Source organism: Elephantulus edwardii, unplaced genomic scaffold (assembly GCF_000299155.1).
Source record: "Elephantulus edwardii isolate Elephantulus edwardi_28Jun2011 unplaced genomic scaffold, EleEdw1.0 scaffold00032, whole genome shotgun sequence".
NCBI classification, from domain to species: domain Eukaryota; kingdom Metazoa; phylum Chordata; class Mammalia; order Macroscelidea; family Macroscelididae; genus Elephantulus; species Elephantulus edwardii.
Genome location: NW_006399782.1, coordinates 21,317,521 through 21,326,303, shown reverse-complemented (window position 1 = coordinate 21,326,303; position 8,783 = coordinate 21,317,521).

The following is an 8,783-nucleotide window of genomic DNA, read 5'->3' as shown; positions in this document are numbered from 1 at the left end:
ACTTACTTCCCAGCTCCAGCAGTCGACGTTTTTGGAATCACAGAAGCCAAGAAAGCTTAAGATACACCTGTCAGATCATGGGTTGGACAATGGAAAATATTTTGTGAAGGGACTTGGTAGATGAGAAGGGTTATCCTGGTGGAGGGTGGAGCTGGGAAGTAAGTGGGTCAAGGCACTGGGATTTGTTTTTAGTATAATAAAAATGTGTTAGAATTTATTATGGTGGTGGCTATATAAGTCTGTGAATATGCTAAAGGCCATTTGAATGGCATATTTTGAATGGGTGAATCAATGGTATGTGAATGATATTTTAGTAAAACTTAAATTCTGAAAGTAAAGTTAAAAATTCATGCTAAATGTTAAAGCAAGAACTAAAAACAAATAAATAAAAAAGACCTTTCTTTTATTCCCATTCCAAAAAATGGTGATCCACCAGAGTGTGGAAATTATCAAACAATATCACAAATATCACATGCAAGCAAAATCTTGCTAAAGATTATCCAACAACAACTAGAATGCTACATCAACAGAGAACTGGAAGTACAGTCTGGATTTAGAAGAGGCTGTGGAACTAGGGATATTATCACAAATATCAGATGAATCTTAGCTGAAAGCAGAGAGTACCAAAGGAATGTCTCTATTTCATTGACTACACAAAGGCATTTGACTGTGTGGATCACAACAAATTGTGGCTAACCTTGACATGAATGGGAATCCCAGAACACCTGATTGTGCTCATGCAAAACCTATACTTGGACGTGGAGGCAATCCTCGTAACAAAGCAAGGAAACTCGGCAACATTCAAAATCATGAAAGGAGTGCATTGAGGATACGTCCTATCTCTATCTCTTCATTCTATATGAAGAACAGATCATTCAAAAGGCTGGTCTTTATGAGGAGGAGTGTGGCATCAGAATTGGAGGGAGACTCATCAACCTGTGTTTTGCAGATGGCACAGCCTTGCTTACTGAAATGGGGGAGGACTTGAAGAAGCATCTGCTACATAAAGTCAAGGACTGTAATCTTCTATATGGATTGAAGCTCAGCATCAAGAAGACAAAGATTCTCAACACTGGGTCAATTGGCAGCACCATGATATATGGAGAAGAGATTGAGATTGTTAACAATTTCAGCTTGCTTGGTTCTACAATTACCAGTCTTGGAACCTACACTGAGGAAATCAAAAGACAAATTGCATTAGAAAAGTCTGCTGTCAGGTGTCTTTCTAGAGTGCTGAAGCACAAAAATTTCAGTCTAGAGACTAAGGTACGCCCGATCCTGGCCATGATCTTCACAATTACTTGCTATGCATCAGAGATGTGGACACTGACAATAAAGATGACAGAAGAATTGAGTCCTTTGAGTAGTGGTGCAGGAGAAGAGTATTGAACATACCATAGACTGCCAAGAGAACCTGGGCAAGGTGAAACCAAGTTGCTCTCTGGAGGAAAAAATTTTGAAGCTCCATCTCACATACTCTGGGAATTTTGCCAGGAGAGACCAGTCTTTGGATAAAGACATCATGACTGGAAGGGTGGAAGGACAGTACAAGAGAGGAAGATACTAGATGAGATAGACTGACACAATGACTAGGGTAGTGGGGACAGGTATATCGGTGAGAGCGAGACTGGCTCAGGATAGGACAGAGGTCAGAGCTGCTGCACATAGGGCTGCTATGGGTCACAGGTGACTCGATGGCATGTCACAACAACCACTAAGGAAATAAAATAAAAACAAATTTTAAAAAAGGTCAAATTATCCAAAGGAAGATAGAAAAAGAGGCAAAGGGAAGCAAAACAAGTTGGAAATAAGACAGCAAATCACAAAATAATAAACTTATACCACCATGCCATTAATAATATTAAAAGTTTCTATGTACTCCAATTGAAAGATAGCCATTGTCAGGTTGTGGGGAAAATGAAACCTGACTATATGCTGCCTATAAAAATGCACATAAAGATACAAATAAAATAACATTCACTAAGGGAGCTCTGATGGTCTAGTGGCAAGAAGCTGTACTGCACTCCCAAAGGCAAACAGTTCGAGGCCACCAGCTGCTCTGTGGGAGAAAGATGGGCAATCTCCTCTCGTGTGATTAACAGCCTCTGAAAACCTGCCAGCGTCAGCTATGGGTCAGTTCTGACGTTATGGTACACAACACAAAAACAATCAAAAGAAAGCTGGTGTAGCTATTTTAATACCAGCTAAAACAGATTTTAAAGCAAATATTACGCATTTACTGTCATTGAGTCAGAAGGGACTTATAGCTGAACCTCTATTGATATAAATCTATTGGATTTACTCACAAGGCAGGTGAATGCCCATGTTTCTCCTAACCTGCAACTGGTGTATTCGAACTGCCAGATAGGTGTATAGCATTTGGTTTAGCACTGCAATTCCCATGGACTACACGAATAAAAGTCCCTGATTTTAGGGACTTTCCCAATTTTAAACCGTGCAATCTCTAATGACTGCTTCTCAGTATAGGCCTATGTATAGGTTTCACATGAGCACAAAGTGTTCTGAGATTTCTATTCTTCTCAATGTTGCTCATAATTTGTTATAATCCACAGAGTCAAAAGCCTTTGTGAAGTCAATAAAGCATAAACAAACACCTTTTTGGTATTTTCTGTATTCAATCAAGATTCATCTGACATCAACAATCATGTCCCTAGTCCCATGCCCTCTTCTGAATTCAGCTTGAATTTCTGGTAATTTCCTGTGGATGGAAGGGCTAGAGGGTGTCTAGAAATACAAATTCATGGTGCCAACTCCAGGGGAGGGTGCTTTCTATTGGTTGTGGAAATAAAGTTTTGTTGCCTTGAGAATCTTTAAGCCTGACATTCCGGGAGATTTCCATGTGTTCTTGTCTCCCCCGGTGTGAAGGAATTTCATCTCACAGTGGCCTGGGTTAAAAAAGATATACTTCCACTTGTAGTGATTGTTTCTTGGAGATGTAAGATTGTTTAATAATGATAAAGGGATCAATTCATCAAGAGATAACAATAATAAAAATAATAGTTGTTGTTGTTGTTAGGTGCTGTCGAGTCGTAGACAACTCACAGAGACCCTATGAACGAAAGACCTGGGCACTGTTTGCACTGTTTCCAGAGGCAAGCCATTTTGGAAGTGGATGCTGTTCCTGCTTCCAGGCTAATAATAATAATGATAAATGTTTTCCTTCTAACAGTGTTGTTGCTGTTGTTGTTGTTGTTATGTGCTGTGACTCATAGCGACCCTACGTACAATATCTCTGAAGCCAGCCCTGCCCTGAGCCAGTCTCAATGACTCCAGTACACTTATCCGTATTGTCCTAGATACTGTATCAATCCACCTTATCTGAGATCTTCCTCTCCTGAGTTGTCTCTCCACTTTTTGTCCAAGGATTGGTCCCTCTGGCTACATGCCCACAGTATTTAATACAGAGCTTCAAAATCCTAGCCTCTGAGGAGCAACTTGGTTTCACTCTCTCCAAGACAGATCTATTCGTTTTCTTGGCAGTCCATGACATGTTCAAGACTCTTGTCCAGCACCACAACTGGAAGGTATCAACTCTTCTACCATCCTTAGTCATTATCCAGCTCTCTGATGCATTATAAGTAATTGTGAAGACCATGGGCTGGATCAGACACACCTTAGTTTCTAGACTGAAGTCATTATTTCTCAATACTCTGGAAAGGTCCCTGACAGCAGATTTACCTAAAGCAATTTGTCTTTTGATTTCCTGACTGCTGGTGCCAAAAGTGTTGATTGTGGAGCCGAGTAAGCTGTAACAACCTCTTTTCCATCTATCATGGTGCTGTCAATTGGCCCAGTGGTAAGAATCTTTGTCTTCTTGATGATGAGCTTCAACCCATATTGAAGACTACAGTCCTCTTTATTTTATTTTTATTTTTTATTTTATTATTTTGTGTGTGTGTACCATCAAATCGGATCTGACTGGTACAGGAAGAGATTGCCCCTCCTTCTCCAGCGGAGCATCTGGTGGATTTGAACTGCAAACCTCTGGGATTACAGTGCAGCTTCTTGCCACTACAGTTCTTGAACTTCTGAAGTCATCTTCAGTTTCAGCAAGTAAGGTTGTGTCATCTTCATAATGTAGGTTATTGATGAGTCTTTCTCCAATCCTGATACCACATTTCTCTCATAAAGCTCAGCCTCCCAAATGACCTGTTCTGCATATAGATTGAAAAGGTATGGAGACAAGATGCATCCCTGACTCACTCCCTTCCTGATTTTGAGTCATGGAGTGTTTCCCTGCTCTGTTCTGAGGTCCACATATAGGTTTGGCATGAGCACTGTCAAGTGTTCTGGAATTCCCATTCTCCTCAAGGTTAGCCACAATTTGTTTTGATCCACACAGTCAAATGCTTTGTGTAGTCAAGAAAACATAGATAGATATCCCCCTGGTCCTCTTTGCTTTCAGCCAAGATCCATCTGACATGTCCCTAGTGCCATGGCCTCTTATAAACCCAGCTGGTATTTCTGGTAGTTCTCTGTCAGTGTTCTATTCCAGGTGTTTCTGGTTAATCTTCAGCAAGATTTTGCTTGTGTGTAATATGAGTGATATTGTATGATAATATCCACACTTTGTTACATCACCTTTTTTTTATGGAAATAAATATGAATCTCTTTCTGTCAGTTGGCCAGGTACTGCTCCAGATTTCTTGGCACAATCTGGTGAGTACATCCAGGGCAGCATCTGTTTGCTGAAATATGTCAAGTGATATTCCATTAATTCCTGGGGCTTAATTATTTCTCAAGCCCTTCAGAGCAGTCTGAACTGCCTCCTTCATCACTAATGCTTTTGATCATATTGATTTCAATTCATACTGACTCCATATGTACAGAATACAACAACCCCATTAAAGATTCAAGGCTACAGCCTTCAGAAGTAAATCACCTGCTTTTACTTTTGAGGCATTTGATGAATTAGAACCACCACTATTTTGGTTGGTAGTCCAATGCCTAACTGTTTGCTTTACCTTGTGATTACCCCATCTAATGGCACAGTCTCAAAATGCTTAAGGCAAAACTTAATAAAACTGCAAAGAAAAAGAAATGAACCTACAATTACAGTTACACATTTAAATACTATTTTCTCCGGACTATTCCCTCAGGGAGAGAGAAAAACAGTTTATCACTTATTTCTGCTTTAAAATCTGACCTCCAAACTCCATTGAGTTGAAATCATAACTCTTTGTTAAAAAATTTTATTGGCAAAAACATATTGCGGGTACAAGGAGGTGAGGATGGAGAGGGATGAAAATTGCAGGGGTGCAGTTGCAGAGCTGCACAATTTGGTTGGTGGTGGGGAGCAGGTGAAGGAAATGGAAAGGATCCAGTGGGGACCAGATGCTACAGGGGAATGGTAAGCATTTTCCAATGACAATTAAACCAACTGTCTTATTGATTTGGGAACTGGATGCAGACTCTCTGGCTTCTTTATGCTGAACAGGGGTGTTGATGTGAAGGGGGAAATGGAGGATACTTTATCACCTTACTGGTGGTCTTGGGTTAAAGCTGCTTGCCTTCTTGTTCTGTTAGAAGATATTTTCCTGACATTTGCTCCCCTCTGGACTGCAAAGTATTTTCCCAGGTGGGTCCAGTGGGGATGGCTGGTTGAACCCAGAGGCTCCATCCTCCTTTGCTTCCTTAGCTGATAGTTGTTATTTCCTTTTTGTCACTGGCACTGGGTTCAGGGTCAGGTCTGGAGCAAAACTCAGTGTTAAGGTTACCTCTAGGAAAGGAGCAAACCTAGAGAGAACAAACTTGTGAGTTACGAATAGAAGGGCTTTGGGGGTGTTACTTTCAGGTTTACTGGGGGAGAGGGTGGCAGAAAGCAGCCTAGATAAAATTCTCTGGATACCCTAGGCATTTTTTCTACCCAGGGGTCAGATGGCACAACCTGGGGACTGAGGAGCTCACACCGAGGGCCGTGATGGCTTGCCCTGAGCCAGGGGCTGAAGATGGTCTGCCCCGAGCAGGGCAACACCCCCCAGGGGCTGCCTGGTACACTCCCCCTCTAATTGCCCCCACCCCTGTCTGGATGGCTTACCTGACCAAGACTATGTGGCCAGGGAGAGTGTCCCCAATTCCAGCACTGCCACTTTTACACCCCCCCCATAAGTGGTCATACTGTAATTTGAAGTAGGTATCACTGCCCTCCCCCTTTATAAATAGCAAAGGGAACCTGAGAGTTGTGAACAGACTCCCCCCAGGTCTAAACAGCTTTTGGTAGAAGCATTCAACAGATCAAAATATGTGGTGCATTTAGGATGTCGGTCCTCTTGGACATGCTGCCACTGTTAAGTGTCATCAAGTAGACAACTCACAGTGACTTTCAACAAACCATTGTATTGGTGATCTTATTCTCTGGCCTGTACAAGGAAACCCAAACCTGCAGGCAGAGGAGCACGCATCTCCCACAGGCTGCTGGGCGCATCTCCCTCGGGTGGCTGCCCTCTTCTCCTGCTGCCGCCATCTTGGTTCCAAGAATTCTCCCCAGAACAGGTCCACTTTGCGGCAGTGTGGCGGCTCCACTGCACCAGTCTCAGGGAGGCCCAGTACCTACCATCCATCTTGGGTGAGGGAATCCCTGGGTTTTGTCAGCGGGAGTCTCAGGGAGCTGTGGCGGAGGCTGTGTGGTGCGGGCTCAGCGAGAGGGGGCTGAGAGCTGCGGGACTGACCCATTCCTCCTTGGGAATCCTTGAATTCCTGTTGTTGAGCCTTGATCTTCACTGAAGACCAGTCATCAACTGTTTAACTGTTCAATTATCAATAAACAGAGGTCTGCAGAAGGCCATAGTGGCCTTCCTCCAAGTCGTCAGCTGTTCCCACAGCTCACCACATTGTCTCCACCTCCACTGTCATCTTGGTTCTCCCAAAATCATAACTCTTATTTACCAGTGTTAGCCAGGCTTTTGGATTATTGATTCGTTAAGGAAAGTCTATCATTAGACTATTATATTAGAAACAGAAAGATAACTAGTAAAATGTATATGAGGATCCAGGAGGGAGAGGTTAGGTGCAGGGGGGTAACAATGGGCAGAGGGGTAATGCACAATTTGATGGGTCGAGGGAGAGGCGGGTAAAGGTTATGGGAAAGATCCAGTGTAAAAAACAATGCATATGAACTTTGTAACCAAACTGGTATAAAATAAATATTTTATTTAATAAAAGAAAGTCTATCATCATAAACATCAATAAGAACAATTGATGGTGCCTGTGTCTGAATTTGTAGTTCTCAAACAGACTCTGGTTGTTAGGTGAAGTGCAGTTGGTTCTTGTTCATAGATACCTGATGCACAAGAGAAATGCTGCGTGGTATGGCACCATCCTAGAGTTGTTATGTTTGAGATCATTGCTGTGACCGCTATGCCAGTCCATTCTTGTTGAGGGTCTTCCTCTTCTCTAATGTTTTACTTTACCAAGCATGATGTCCTCTTCAAAGTGGGTCGTCTTTCTGATCACGTGTTCAAAGCAGGTGTGACACAGTTTCTATAACCTTGATTCTAAGAAACATTCTGGCTTTGCTTTTTTTCTGAGACAGATTTGTTTGTTCTTGCAATCCATGGAATACGAGATCTTTCCCAACAACATTATAATTCAAACACATTAGTTCTCCTTCAGTCTTTATTGTTTACTGTCCAGACTTTGTATACATATAAACTGATTGAAAATATCATGGTTTAGGTCAGTACACTCTAGTCTTTTGATGTCTTTGGTTTTTTGACTGTTAAAGATGTCTTTTGTGGCTGAGTTGCCCAATGAAACACATCATTTGATTTCTTGACTGAAATGAAGATGAGTGTTGATTGTAGATCCAACTAAAGTAACCTTGTGACAACATCAATCTTTTCTTCAATCACCATGATATTGCTCATTGGTCCACTTGTGAATATTTTTGTGTTCTTTATGTTGAGGTGTAATGCATTTCAAAGATGGTAGTCTTTGTTTTTTATCAGTTAATGTTTCCAGTTTTCTTCACTTTCAGTAAGCAAGGATGTGCTATCTGCATATTACAGATTATTAATAAGCCTCTAATTTAGATTCTACATTCTTCACTTAATTCTGCTTTTCAGATTATTTACTGATCACACAAATGAATAAATACAATGAAAAGATAAAACACTTATGCACACTTATCCTGATTTTAAACCTCAAAATATCCCCTTGTTTTGTTCAAATGACTATTTCTTGGTTTGCATAAGAGTTCAACATGAAAACAAGAAAGAGTTCTACAATACTTTGTTATAATTCACAGAGCTGAATGCCTTTGCATAGTCAATAAAACACAAGTAGGCAGTTTTCTAATCTTCTCTGCTTTTAACCAAGAGACTTCTCACTTTAGCAGTGACATTCCTTGTCCCATACCCTCTTCTGCATCTAACTTGAATTTAATTAGCCCATATATTTTGTCTTCACTATACTCATCATTAGTGGTCACTCTCTGGTGATTTTATTTAGGTGACCTGTGTGTGTGGGCTACCATCTTTTCAAGGAAGGAAATAAGCTTGAGAAATCAGGCTATAACTAGAAAGGGGCCTGGTATTTAGGTTCAGAGCCAAGAGGTACTTCTAAAGAGAGAAGTCTTGTAGTGCCTCGTAGTCTTGTTCAAGCAGCGTCTATAGTCAGGCAAAAATCTTCCAGGAGGGGAGGCCAGACAATTCAGTCTGCCTCACTCCTTTCCTTTCCTTTCCTTTCCTTTCCTTTCCTTTCCTTTCCTTTCCTTTCCTTTCCTTTCCTTTCCTTTCCTTTCCTTTCCTTTCCTTTCCTTTCCT